Source organism: Rattus rattus, chromosome 12 (genome assembly GCF_011064425.1).
Source record: "Rattus rattus isolate New Zealand chromosome 12, Rrattus_CSIRO_v1, whole genome shotgun sequence".
NCBI lineage: Eukaryota > Metazoa > Chordata > Mammalia > Rodentia > Muridae > Rattus > Rattus rattus.
The window spans coordinates 67933137-67947782 of record NC_046165.1 but is presented as its reverse complement, the minus strand read 5'-3'; the positions used below and the strand labels follow the sequence as shown (position 1 = coordinate 67947782).

Here is a 14646-nt window from a genome sequence, read left to right as displayed (position 1 = left end):
AAGCAATAAAGAAAGCACAAAGGGAGACAACCTTGGATATGGAAAATCAAAGGAAGAGACAAGGAGCCGTAGATACAAGCATCACCAACAGAATACAAGAGATAGAAGAGAGAATCTCAGGAGCAGAAGATTCCATAGAAATCATCGACACAATGGTCAAAGATAATGTAAAACAGAAAAAGCTACTGGTGCAAAACATACAGGAAATCCAGGACTCAATGAGAAGATCAAACCTAAGGATAATAGGTATAGAAAAGAGTGAAGACTCCCAGCTCAAAGGACCAGTAAATATCTTCAATAAAATCATAGAAGAAAACTTCCCTAACCTAAAGAAAGAGATGCCCATAAACATACAAGAAGCCTACAGAACTCCAAATAGATTGGACCAGAAAAGAAACTCCTCCTGTCACCTAATAGTCAAAACACCAAATGCACAAAACAAAGAAAGAATATTAAAAGCAGTAAGGGAAAAAAGTCAAGTAACATATAAAGGCAGACCTATCAGAACCACACCGGACTTCTCACCAGAGACTGTGAAAGCCAGAAGATCCTGGACAGATGTCATACAGACCCTAAGAGATCACAAATGCCAGCCTAGGTTACTGTATCCAGCAAAACTCTCAATTAACATAGATGGAGAAACTAAGATATTCCATGACAAAACCAAATTTACACAATATCTTTCTACAAATCCAGCGCTACAAAGGATAATAAATGGTAAAGCCCAACATAAGGAGGCAAGCTACACCCTAGAAAAAGCAAGAAACTAATCATCTTGGCAACAAAACAAAGAGAAGAAAAGCACACAAACATAATCTCACATCCAAATACGAATATAACAGGAAGCAACAATCACTATTCCTTAATATCTCTCAACATCAATGGCCTCAACTCCCCAATAAAAAGACATAGATTAACAAACTGGATATGCAATGAGGACCCTGCATTCTGCTGCCTACAGGAAACACACCTCAGAGGCAAAGACAGACACTACCTCAGAGTGAAAGGCTGGAAAACAACTTTCCAAGCAAATGGTCTGAAAAAGCAAGCTGGAGTAGCCATTCTAATATTGAATAAAATCAATTTTCAACTAAAAGTCATCAAAAAAGATAAGGAAGGACACTTCATGTTCATCAAAGGAAAAATCCACCAAGATGAACTCTCAATCCTAAATATCTATGCTCCAAATACAAGGGCACCTTCATACATAAAAGAAACCTTACTAAAGGTCAAAGCATACATTGCACCTCACACAATAATAGTAGGAGATTTCAACACCCCACTCTCATCAATAGACAGATCATGGAAACAGAAATTAAACAGACACATATCCAGACTAAGAGAAGTCATGAACCAAATGGACTTAACAGATATTTATAGAACATTCTACCCTAAAACAAAAGGATATACCTTCTTCTCATGGTACTTTCTCCAAAATTCACCATATAATTGGTCATAAAACAGGCCTCAATAGATACAGAAAGATAGAAATAATCCCATGCATCCTATCAGACTACCACTGGCTAAAGCTTGTCTTCAACAACAATAAGGGAAGAACACCCATATATACATGGAAATTGAATAATGGTCTACTCAATGATAACCTGGTCAAAGAAGAAATAAAGAAAGAAATTAAAGACTTCTTAGAATTTAATGAAAATGATGATACAACATACCCAAACTTATGGGACACAATGAAAGCCGTGCTAAGAGGAAAACTCATAGCTCTGAGTGCCTGGAGAAAGAAACAGGAGAGGGCATATATCAGCAGTTTGACAGCACACCTAAAAGCTCTAGAAGAAAAAGAAGCAAATACACCCAGGAGGAGTAGAAGGCAGAAAATAATCAAACTCAGAGCTGAAATCAACCAAGTAGAAACAAAAAGGACCATAAAAAGAATCAACAGAACCAAAAGTTGGTTCTTTGAGAAAGTCAACAAGATAGATAAACCCTTAGCCAGACTAACAAGAGGACACAGAGAATGTGTACAAATGAAAAGGGAGACATAACTACAGAATCAGAGGAAATTAAAAAAAAATCATCATATCCTACCACAAAAGCCTACATTCAACAAAACCTGAAAATCTGGAGGAAATGGACAATTTCCTAGACAGATACCAGGCACCGAAGTTAAATTAGGAACAGATAACCCATTCAAAAAACCTCAAAAATACTAACGAAATAGAAGCAGTCATTAAAGGTCTCCCAACCAAAAAGAGCACCAGGTTCAGATGGGTTCAGTGCAGAATTCTATCAGACCTTCATAGAAGACCTCATAACAATACTATCCAAACTATTCCACCAAATTGAAACAGATGGAGCGCTACCGAATTCCTTCTATGAAGCCACAATTACTCTTATACCTAAACCACACAAAGATTCAACAAAGAAAGAGAACTTCAGACCAATTTCCCTTATGAATATCGATGCAAAAATACTCAATAAAATTCTGGCAAACTGGATCCAAGAGCACATCTAAAACAATCATCCACCATGATCAAGTAGGCTTCATCCCAGGCATGCAGGGATGGTTTAATATACGGAAAACCAACAACATAATCCATTATATAAAGAAACTGAGGGCTGGAGAGATGTCTCAGCGGTTACGAGCACTGACTGCTCTTCCAGAGGTCATGAGTTCAAATCCCAGCAACCACATGGTGGCTCACAACCATCTGTAACAAGATCTGATGCCCTCTTCTGGTGTGTCTGAAGACAGTGACAGTGTACTCATCATATATAAAATGAATAAATAAAATCTTTAAAAAAAAAAGAAACTAAAGGATAAAAACCACATGATCATTTCATTAGATGCTGAGAAAGCATTTGAGAAAATTCAACACCCCTTCATGATAAAAGTCCTGGAAAGAATAGGAATTCAAGGCCCATACCTAAACATAGTAAAAGCCATATACAGCAAACCAGTAGCTAATATTAAACTAAATGGAGAAAAACTTGAAGCAATCCCACTAAAAATCAGGGACTAGACAAGTCGGCCCACTCTCTCCCTACTTATTTAATGTAGTACTCAAAGTCCTAGCCAGAGCAATGAGACAGTGAAAGGAGGTCAAAGGGATACAGATTAGAAAAGAAGAAGTCAAAATATCACTATTTGCAGATGATATGATAGTATATTTAAATGATCCCAAAAGTTCCACCAGAGAACTACTAAACCTGATAAACACCTTCAGCAAAGTGGCTGGGTATAAAATTAATTCAAATAAATCAGTAGCTTTCCTCTACACAAAAGAGAAACAAGCTGAGAAAAAAATTAGGGAAACAACACCCTTCATAGTAGTCCCAAATAATATAAAATACCTCGGTGTGACTTTAACCAAGCAAGTGAAAGATCTGCATGATAAGAACTTCAAGCCTCTGAAGAAAGAAATTGAAGAAGACCTCAGAAGATGGAAAGATCTCCCATGCTCATGGATTGGCAGGATTAATATAATAAAAATGGCCATTTTACCAAAAGTGATCTATAGATTCAATGTAATCCCCATCAAAATATCAATCCAGTTCTTCAGAGAGTTAGACAGAACAATTTGCAAATTCATCTGGAGTAACAAAAGCCCAGGATAGCTAAAACTATCCTCAACAATAAAAGGACTTCTGGGGGAATCACTATCCCTGAACTCAAGCAGTATTACAGAGCAATAGTGATTAAAAACTGCATGGTATTCGTACAGAGACAGACAGATAGACCAGTGGAATAGAATTGAAGACCCAGAAATGAACCCACACACCTATGGTCACTTGATTTTTGACAAAGGAGCCAAAACCATCCAATGGTAAAAAGATAGCATTTCAGCAAATGGTGCTGGTTCAACTGGAGGTCAGCATGTAGAAGAATGCAGATGGATCCATGCTTATCACCCTGTACAAAGCTTAAGTCCAAGTGGATCAAGGACCTCCACATCAAACCAGATACACTCAAACTAATAGAAGAAAAAGTGGGGAAGCATCTCTTAACTGCTGAGCCATCTCTCCAGCCCGGGAAGCATCTCAAACACATGGGCACTGGAGAAAATTTCCCGAACAAAACACTAATGGCCTATGCTCTAAGATCGAGAATGGACAAATGGGATCTCATAAAACTGCAAAGCTTCTGTAAGGCAAAGGACACTGTTGTTAGGACAAAATGACAACCAACAGATTGGGAAAAGATCTTTACCACTCCTACAACTGATAGAGGGCTTATATCTAAAATATACAAAGAACTGAAGAAGTTAGACTGCAGGGAGACAAATAACCCTATTAAAAAATGGGGTTCAGAGCTAAACAAAGAATTCACAGCTGAGGAATGCCGAATGGCTGAGAAACACCTAAAGAAATGTTCAACATCTTTAGTCATCAGGGAAATGCAAATCAAAACATTCCTGAGATTTCACCTCACACCAGTGAGAATGGCTAAGATCAGAAACTCAGGTGACAGCAAATGCTGGCGAGGATATGGAGAAAAAGGAACACTCCTCCATTGTTGGTGGGATTGCAGACTGGTACAACTATTCTGGAAATCAGTCTGGAAGTTCCTCAGAAAATTGGACATTGAACTACCTGAGGACCCAGCTATACCTCTCTTGGGCATATACCCAAAAGATGCCCCAACATATAACAAAGACACATGCTCCACTATGTTCATAGCAGCCTAATGTATAATAGCCAGAAACTGGAAATAACCCAGATGCCCTTCAACAGAGGAATGGATACAGAAAATGTGGTACATCTACACAATGGAATATTACTCAGCTGTCAAAAACAATGACTTTATGAAATTCATAGACAAATGGTTGGAACTGGAAAATGTCATCCTGAGTGAGTTAACCCAATCACAGAAAAACACACATGGTATGCACTCATTGATAAGTGGCTATTAGCTCAAATGCTTGAATTACTCTAGATGCACAGAACACATGAAACTCAAGAAGGATGACCAAAATGCGAATGCTTCACCCCTTCTTTAAAAGGGGAACAAGAATACCCTTGGCAGTGAATAGGGAAGCAAAGTTTAGAACAGAGGTAGAAGGAACACCCATTCAGAGCCTGCCCCCACGTGTGGCCCATACATATACAGCCACCAAACTAGATAAGGTGGATGAAGCAAAGAAGTGCAGGCTGATAGGAACGGGATGTAGATCTCTCCTGAAAGACACAGGCAGAATACAGCAAATACAGAGGCGAATGCCATCATTAAGCCACTGAACTGAGAACAGGACCCCCGTTGAAGGAATCAGAGAAAGGACTGAAAGAGCTTGAAGGGGCTTGAGACCTCATATGAACAACAATTCCAAACAACCAGAGCTTCCAGGGACTAAGCCACTACCCAAAGACTATATACATGGACTGACCCTGGACTCCAACTGCTTACGTAACAATGAATAGCCTTGTAAGAGCACTAGTGGAAGGGGAAGCCCTTGGTCCTGCCAAGACTGAACCCCCAGTGAACGTGATTGTTGGGGGGAGGGCGGTAATGGGGGGAGGATGGGTAGGGGAACACCCGTAGAGAAGGTGAGGGGGAGGGGTTAGGGGTATGTTGGCCCACAAACCGAGAAGGGGAATAACAATTGAAATGTAAAGAAGAAATACTCAAGTTAAGTAAGATGGGAAAAAAAAAAAAAAGTAAGAAAATAGATTAACATATTTTCGAAACAGAATTCAAGGCCAGCCTTCTATCCCATTTCCCAAATAAAAGCATTAAAACAAAATCAACGTCTGCAGTTAAATGGTTTTTCGTTTTATCGAAGCTATCACTTTTATTGATTTTAGAATCTTTTCTTTAAAAAAAAAATACCACATGTCTTCAATCTTTCACTTTCCCACCTATTTTTAAAATTGAACCTTCGGTGGCCCGTCTCCCTTCTGTGATGAGCACCCTACCTTCCCAGCTTTGAGGAACAGCTAAGCGATTTGATGTTTTTATGGATTTGTCTATTTGGTTCACTTCACATAAAGGGAAGTATACAGTATGTAGTCTTCTGGGTCTGGCTTATTTCATTTAAGATAATCTCTTGAAGGGTTGTCCACACATTTATGGGAACTTCACTCCTGTCTATGGTTTCGTAATATTCAATCATATGACTATACCAGGTTTTATCCCTTCATCAGCTGGTGGACACTCTATTGGTTTGTAACATTTTGAAATTATGAACAATACTGTTATGAACATTCAGATGATTTTTCTTTAAGAAGTTAAAAGATATATTCATCTGTTGTGTGGGTCACGTGCAGAGGTCACAGGACAGCTTTAAGGAGTCGGTTTGACTCTTCCGCCATGTGGGTTTGAGGGATCTAATGTTGGTCACTGGACTTTTTGTCCTATGTGCATCTGTGTTCTGCATGCCTAGTGCCTAGAGAGGCCAGAGAGGGTGTTAGATACCCTGGAGCTGGAGTAACAGTTGGCTGTGAGATGGACACAGAGTCCAAGTCTCAGTAGTTACGTTTCTGCTGCTGCTGAAACACTGCAGGCAGGACTAACATCCATCAGGAAGGGATTATTTGAGATTACCATTCCAGAGAGAGCCGCCATGATGCCACGGGGGGAGGGGGGAGGTGAGGGCTGAGAACTTTAACTGCAATGTCTAGCAGAGAGAGTAAACAGAGGAAGTTCTTAGTTCTCACAATGCACCCCCAGTGACGTGTTACCTCCTGCAAGCTGACCCCTCCTAAGCTTCCCGGAACAGTGCCACCAGCTGTCAAATGTAAGAGTTTATGGAAGCCATTCTCTCTCAAACCAGAAAAAAGGTCCTCTGCAAAAGCACCAAGTACTCCTAACTGTTGAGACAAGTCTCCAGTCCCCTCTATGATTTTTGTGACACAGTATCATGAGGTCTCAGACTGGCCTTGAACTCCTGATCTTTTTGTTCACCTCTCCTAAGTGCTAGGATCCCAGATGTGCACCACCATAATGGATAATATTCAAATGCTTATTTGGTTAGTTGAAACAGGTTCTTACAAAGTCCAGAAAGGCCTAGAACTCAATTATATAGCTGAGGAAGACCTTGAATTCCTCATCCTTCTACCTCTCAAATTCTGTGTTAAGCAAGTACCCCAAGTCCTGCTCAAAAACCTCTTGTACTTCAGGCTGACCTTGAATTTACAAGGTCGCTGAGGATGACTTTGGCTTCTTGATCGATCTTCTTCCCTATACCTCCTAAGTTGAAGGATTACAAGCATGTGCCACTGCACCTGGCTGATGTAGTACCAGAAGTTTCTACCCACAGTCTTAGCCCTTAAATGTTTATTTTATTGCTCTTATTATCTTGGATTATCATTATTTTGGATCTTTTACATTTTCTTTCTTTTTTTTCTTTTTCTTTCCTGTCCTCCTCATTCCCTTCCCTAGAAAATGTTTCTTTGTGTAACTCTGGCTATCCTGGAACTCACTCGGTAGAGCAGGCTGGCCTCGACATTCAGAGATCTGTCTGCCTTCTGAGTGCTAGGATTAAATGCTTATGCTGCAATTCAAGGCCAGACTGGGCTATATAGTGATATGCTGCTAGCTCGGAGTTCTCTTTTTCTTTATGCAGCCCTGGCTGTCTAGGAACTCCTTATGTAGACAATGCTGTCCTCGAACTCAGAGATTTGCTTACCTCTTCTTTCCAAGTGCTGAGAGCAAAGACATGTTCCCCATATGTTGCTGTCAGGAATTCAGCAGAGAAGACTGCTCAGACATCGGTTTAAGCCAATAGAAAGTCTTTAGTAACGGGCTAGTGACTACACTGGGTGTTCAGGGTCCCAGTGTAGCCCTGAGCCTTTTCCAGGTGAGCTTTTAAGCACAAAACTATGTTCTGGGTTGACAGACTTTTGTTGACAAGAAATGTTAGCTAGAAGTGGACCTACAGAAGCCAAACAACAAGCTTAGTACATTTAGAGACTTTCTCAGAACTACGGACTTTGACAGACTGGGTTTCGTTTGTGTGTTGGCTGGAGGTGCTGTCTCTGTGCTGAGTTTTACTCTTGAATGGCACTTCCATCATGGGGTCAGTTTTGCTGAGGTCTGGGCTCTGGTAGAAAATGGCTATTTTAAAATGAACTTTCAAACAGAATTGAGTGTAATTTGTGTTTAAATTATCATGTTCTAACTTCCCACCTAATGTTGTGGAATGATGTCCTCTTGGCATGACCTAATCCTTGTACTCTTGAACCCTGAGCAATGGTAATTACTCATGCAAGACCTGTAAGATTTGGCCTATTATTGTTTATCATAATGGCGGTAAGGGATTCATAATCTCCTCCTCTGTAGATGTATAGGCAGTTAACAGTTGGTTGGGGGAAGGGCTCAGGAAACCCTGCCTCATCTCAAGAATATATAGGCAGTTAACAGCTGGTGGGGGAGGGGTTCCCAAGGTCCCTCTGGCTTCCTACGAATAAGTAGGTAGTTAATAGTTGCTCGAGGTTGTGTAGGCGGTGTTCGGCTTCCAGAGGTACTGCCCTCCAGGGTGATATAAAATATTTTAACAGCTTTTGGGGAGACTTTTCTTCAATGTAAATTGCCTATGTTCTTGTAAATAGTCATAATTAAACCCGTCATTTACAACATTCTACTTGTGCGGAGTCATTTCTTTGGTTTGACTTTGGTACCCTACCTGGGGGTAATGGGTATTTGTTTCTCTCCCTAGGAGAAGTCCACATCACTGTGGTTCAAACTTCTTTTTTTCTTTTTTTTTTTTCTTTTTTTTCGGGGCTGGGGACCGAACCCAGGGCCTTGCGCTTCCTAGGCAAGCGCTCTACCACTGAGCCAAATCCCCAACCCCTGGTTCAAACTTCTTTTAACTGCCTTTAAACTCTGCACTCAGCAGGCTTAGACAGGATAATCTCTGTGAGTTCCAGGACAGCTTGGTCTACATTTTGAGTTTTAGGACAGTCAGGCTAAGGAGTGAAAGATTGTCTTAAAACAAAATGAAAGATTTATTTTATGTATGTGAGCACACTGTCACTATCTTCAGACACACCAGAAGAGGGCATCAGATCCCATTACAGATGGTTGCAAGCCACCATGTGGTTGCTGGGAATTGAACTCAGCACCTCTGGAAGAGCAGTCAGTGCTCTTAACCTCTGAGCCATCTCTCCAGTCCCTAAGTTGTTAAGTTTTATGGACAAAAGAAAATGAACAAAGTATTATATCTCATCTTCCACATATTTTAATTACTAAAGTTATATCAGTGTGTGCACATGCATGTGTGAATGCACATGTGCACATGTAGGTAATAGGCAAGATCAAGAGTCCAAAGTCATCTGTGATGGTTTGTACATGCTTGGTCCAGGGAGTGGCGCTATTTGGAGGTGGCCTCATTGGAGTAGGTGTGTCATTGTGGGCGGGGGCTTTAAGACTCTAGTTGTAGCTGCCTGGAAGTCAGTCTTCTCCTAGCAGCTTTCCAGTAAAGATGTAGAACTCTCAGCTCCTCCTGCACCATGCCTGCCTGGACTTTGCCATTTCCTATCTTGATGATAATGGACTGAACTTCTGAACCTGTAAGCCAGCCGCTTGTCCTTATAAGTGTTACCTTGGTCATGGTGTCTGTTTACAGCAGCAAAACCCTAACTGAGACACCATCCTCAGCTACAGTGTACAGTCCAGGACAGCCCGGAGTATATGACTCATTTGAGTGGTGCTTGGTGGCACATGCTTATCCCAGGTTTTTGGAGGTAGAGGTAGAAGGACCAAGAATTCAAGGTTCTTCTTGGCTACATATTTGAGTTCTAGGCCATCCTAGAATGTAAGAATCTGTGTTAACTAATCAAATAAACACTTGAATATTTTCCAGGAAAGGTGATGCACACTTGTCTTCCACCATGTGGGTTCCAGAGATTGAACTCAGGTCACCAGAGAATTATGAAGTGTAAGATAGCAATAACATCAGAGAACTGGTGGCAGTACAAAGCTGCTCCCATGTAAACAGCTTGTGGCAAACCAATCAATGTTTATCACATAAAACCACTTCTAACAATAAATTCAGTGAGTTGATTTAAGATAGGACCCTGATATCATAGGCCCGTCCTTCAAGGCTCAGGGGTGTTTTCAGTAGGGGGACAGATTGTAAGAGCCAGAAGTGGGAATGACTCTGAGGAATACCAGGACTGACCTTTCAGAGAGTCTGATACAGAACTTGTAGGACCTGCTGGGGTTCAAACTTTAGCACTGTAAGGGGTAAATGGATGTGGGTTCTCACTCCTATCAGGAAGGTATTTGCAACAAGTATCTGCTGGCAAATGGAAACTCAAATTTTTCTAATGGAGTGTTATAGAGTATATCAACCACCCTTCAGGGTAGGCCAGGTACCCAGGAGTATTGAACCAACTCCATGCTTTTCTTTGTGGACTTTTTTTTTTTTTTTTTTTTAAAACGTTTTGTTGGTATTATTTGGTTTTTTCAAGATAGGGGTTTTTTTGTTTTTTTTTTTTTTTTTTTTAGTCTTACCAGTTTCCTATTTGTTTTGATTTTGAAAGAACAGGAACTTGGGGTAGGAAGGTGAGGAGGAGCATTTGAGAAACTGGGGGGGGGGAAAAATGATGAAAATATATTGTGCACAATCTCATATAATACTTCCATGTTGTCAGTGAATTTTACCATCCCTCATGTTTATAAAAATGTTCCTGTTGTGATAGTGACACCATGTCAAAGTAAAATGGTATTGTGAAATATGAAATTTCACAAGAATCTTTTAGTATTGAAAAATAAGAAAAATAATTTTCTTATGAAAGTTTTCTGAAGAACAACTGTGAAAAGCTGGTTCATATGTGTTGGAGTTCTTTTCTTCAAATGGTAAAGGAGTGCAGTGTATGTATGGAATTTAAACGAGGGTGAAAGCACTCTTCTATTGTAAGATGAATGTTTCTACCAGGTTATTCTTTGTAAATGGTATCCACTGCTGTCTACACATTAGTCTGAGACATTAATCAATAATTCACTTCATTAAAAATTTCATATTCATTTTCATCCTGAAGATCTTTAAAATGCAACTTCATATGGCTCATTAATAGGCAGTATTGTCAATTCGGAAATTCAGAGGTCTAATTTAATTCATCCATTTGGCTGGGGAAGTAACCAACAACATCAGTTGTAATCCCGCTAACAACCACCAGGGCGAGGTGCATTTCTTAGGTTACAGGGAGGCCTGGAAATCCAGTACCAAGTCTGCCAAAGACGTAGGTGTAGACGAGGAACAAAAGACCCTCGTGCCGCCCTCCAGCGGCTCCGCTTCGAATGCGCCCGGTGGCACTCCCGTGCGAGGGTCACTACCCACGGGGACAGGACTCAAGCGAAGAGCATGCGATGACCCAAGGTCCCGTCAACGTGGAGGACAGGCGCCGGGCAGGCCCGGGAGCGCGTGCTCGGCCAGGCACCGACGGTCGAGCCCAGACAGTCTAGGTTCCAGGGGCGCGAGCCCGCTAAGGGAGCCCGGGGCTCCATCTTGCCCGGAGGCGAGTCTGGGGCCCGCACCGTCGTGTGGCCCCGCCGCAATCTAGGCGCGCACGCCCTTAGCGGCCGAGGGCAAGGCCTACGGTAGAGCGCGATCCGGCCCGTTTCGGGCCAAGTTTCTCATCCCCACGGGTTCGGTTCTGATGAGTCCCAAGTTCTCCCAACAGATCCCACAAAATGGAGGCCGACATCTCCTCCCGCCACAGCCATGGCGGAGGAGGGACACCCTTCCCACGGGCCAGGCAAGGTGGAAGCGCCTGCACGGCCGCCAGCGCACCAGTCCCTTTGCAGTCCAGCCGCGGCCGGGTTCGCCCCCTCGGTCCGCCGCAGGCACTGCCGGGCTCGCCAGTCGCCCGGGCCTTGGGGGCCTGGACAGGGAGGATGCCGGGACATCGAGGCCGCGTCTCTCCACCGGCAGAGTCGCAGGGGGCCGCGGCGACCGTCTGGAGGCCGAGGCCTGGCGTCCCGATCCCCGGCCCGCGGGAAGCCTCGACGAAGATGGCCCGCCCAAAGGCCGAAGCGCGAGGCGTACTGCGGGCAGCACCACTCGGGCTCCTGACCCGGGCAGACCCCGCGAGTGGGGGCGGGGCGGGGCGGGGGCACGGAGGGAGGGAGGGATGGAGGGAGGAGGGAGGGTTGGCCCAGCCCGGGGCAGGCGGCGCAGGGGAGGGGGGGGGAGATGGTGGTGGTGGTGGGGAGGGCCAGCCGGCCGGAGGGCGTGGCCCACGACTGACGGACAGCCGCAGTGACTACCTCACCGAGGAGGGTCCTGAAAGAAGGCCGACTGGGCCAATGGAACCTGCCCGAGGCATTCCGGGCCGCCCTCGCCAGCAGCCAATGAGCGTGCGGAGGGCGGGGCTTCCCCGGGCTCCGCCGCGCCGCCGCCTCCTCTGCCTCCTCCTCACCAGCGCTAAAGCCGGGACTGGACCGAGCGGAGTTGTGCGTGTCGCCGAAGGGGGGTGGGCCGGGGGAGGGGAGGTTCGTTCCGCGGAGCTGCAGCCAGAACCGGGTGAGGCTTCTCCCCGCTGTCTTTCCTGTCGAGGGCCGCGGAGAGTGGGGGTGGCTGGGAGCAGCGCAGCCTCAGGAGGAGGAGGCAGGCAGGGGCGACTGGGGAGGCGGAGATGGGTGAGGCAGCGTCAGGAGCCTCCCACAGAGCCCGGCTTAGCAGCCCGCGGCGGCCGGCGTCGCCGCTGCTGCGTCAGGGACTCCCAGGGGTTCGCTGGGGCCGCGCTCATGTCCAGGGCGGCTTCGCGTGCGGCCCGAGGGGTGAGGGAGCGCGGGTGCGGCCGGGCGGGCTGGGTGAGGCAGCCGCCGGGGCGGGGGTCGTGGGGGCCTCCGGGTGCGGGCGGCGGCGGCCGGAGGTCGCGGGGTGTTTTCCTTTCTGTGCTGCGGGCGGGCGGGCCGGGGAGGGGCCCTTTGGCCCTCCCGCCTGGTGGCCGCACTCCCACCCTGTGTGCGGGACCGAGACCCCAAGTTTTCGTTGGCGAGGGGTGCCTTTTGAGTCTTGCCGAGTCCCCTTCGTCGCTGGTCTCCTCCCCAGCGCTGTGCTGCGCGGCTCTTGCTCCTCACGTATTGTTTGGCTGGGTCTCTAATGGCGGACGGGGAGGCAGCGCTGCCGGTCTCGGACTGCAGGGGGGGCAAACCTCCAGCCCAGGGCAACTGCTTGGGGCAAATATGAGCAATATTAGCCCATCGTTGACATAAACTGTTCCTTACATGTAAATTGGTTCTGAGTTTGACTGGAATGACGGTGGTGGTAAGATTTGCTAGGGAGTGCAAGTCCCTTGCTGGCGTCGGGGCAATGTTTGCCCTTCCCCCTCCCTACCCCCTAGCAGGCTTGATGCCCTCAGGTCCCTTTCCCTGCAGATTGTGATTTATATGTAGGTTTTGGCCCCAAATAAAATATTTCACTCCACTTGGGTAGGAGTGGGCCGTTTTGCGTGGGCTTTGGGGTAATAATAGAAGAGCCGAACCTCCTTGACCTCTTAGTCCCTTCTCTGCCTCCTTCTGGTGAAATAGGCTTGGTGCTTCTACCAGATTGGGTGTTCATCCATTTCTCTCTCTCTCTCTGTCTCTCTTTTTTCTCTTTTATCCCAGGACCAGAAATTTCGTTCAACCCTATCTGGTGCATCTTTGGCAGAAAGTGAGGAAAACACCATTGTGAGTCCTTTGCTTCTAATTTGTTGCTTATTACAGAGGACATCGTCGGGTTATAGGGGTTCAGCTATGGGACTTGGCCCTCCTGGTTGTTCTTAAGGGGAGGAGCCTTCTCTTGGGTGGCAGTTGTTCTCGGGGAGAAGCTCCAGTGATGCCTGGGGAGGCAACTGGGAGTGGGCGCTGCTGTTTCCACCGCTGCAGACATCGCTTCTGCTGCTGCAATACCAACCTCAGCAACCAGACGACGGGTTCTGCAGCTGCTCACGTTACTGGGGGAGGAGGGGTGTCGGGAAGGAGGGCATATTTCTGGTGCCCTCTAGAGTTACAGAGTGGGAATTAATGTTATTTGGTTTGAAGTGCACGTAACCATTTTTGACATTTTTCTTGTCTATGGCTAGTGGACCTTGAGTATTGAACAACCAGGGAGATCTGCTTAACTTTTTCTGTCTGTTCTGAATGACAGAATTTGACCATTAAGGTGGATGTGTTTCTAGATCTTTTCATGTCTTTGGTTAAGAAAGGACACAATATCTGTTCTTTGCATCTGTTTCACCCCACCAAGTAGATGCTGCTCAGACCTGTGCGGTCTTCTACTTAGTCTTTCGTCTCTGGTGTTGACCAGTCTTCTATTAAGTCCCACTTTTTATAAATTTCTAGAAATTTATGTAGTGTGTGAGTGCATGATGTGTTTGTGTTGGTGTACATGCCACAGCACCAGTGTGTAGGTCAGGACAACTTTTGGAGTGAGTTCCACCCTTCACCATTGAGTGGGTTCTGTGGATCCAACTGAGGTAGTTAGGCTCATGTAGCAGGCGCCTCTACCGAGCTCAGCCATCTTGCCAGCCCTGTCACTTAATTTTGAGATGAGTCTAATGTATCCCAGGGTGTCCTTGAACTTTTGTTGCATAGCCTAGAACTTTGAACTTGTGATCCCTCAACTCCCTAAGTGCTAGAATTACACTTGCACCCTTTTGCTAGATTTACGTGGTGCTGGGAATCAAACCCAGCTTCCTGCATGCTAGCAAGCACTTTACCAACCGTGCTACATTTCTAGTCCCAGACATTACTCT

The 14646-nt window shown here is 45.2% G+C and overlaps 1 protein-coding gene across 1 annotated transcript in view; it reads left to right on the top strand.

Annotated features, from left to right (window-relative positions):
* Positions 1-12346: 12346 nt before the first annotated feature.
* The window catches only part of Zmym2 (zinc finger MYM-type containing 2), a 73905-nt gene continuing 71605 nt past the window's right edge, over positions 12347-14646 (top strand). Inside the window, 2 exon segments of the mRNA XM_032917999.1 lie at positions 12347-12428; positions 13517-13579. The gene's annotated coding sequence lies outside the window, so the exon portion shown is untranslated.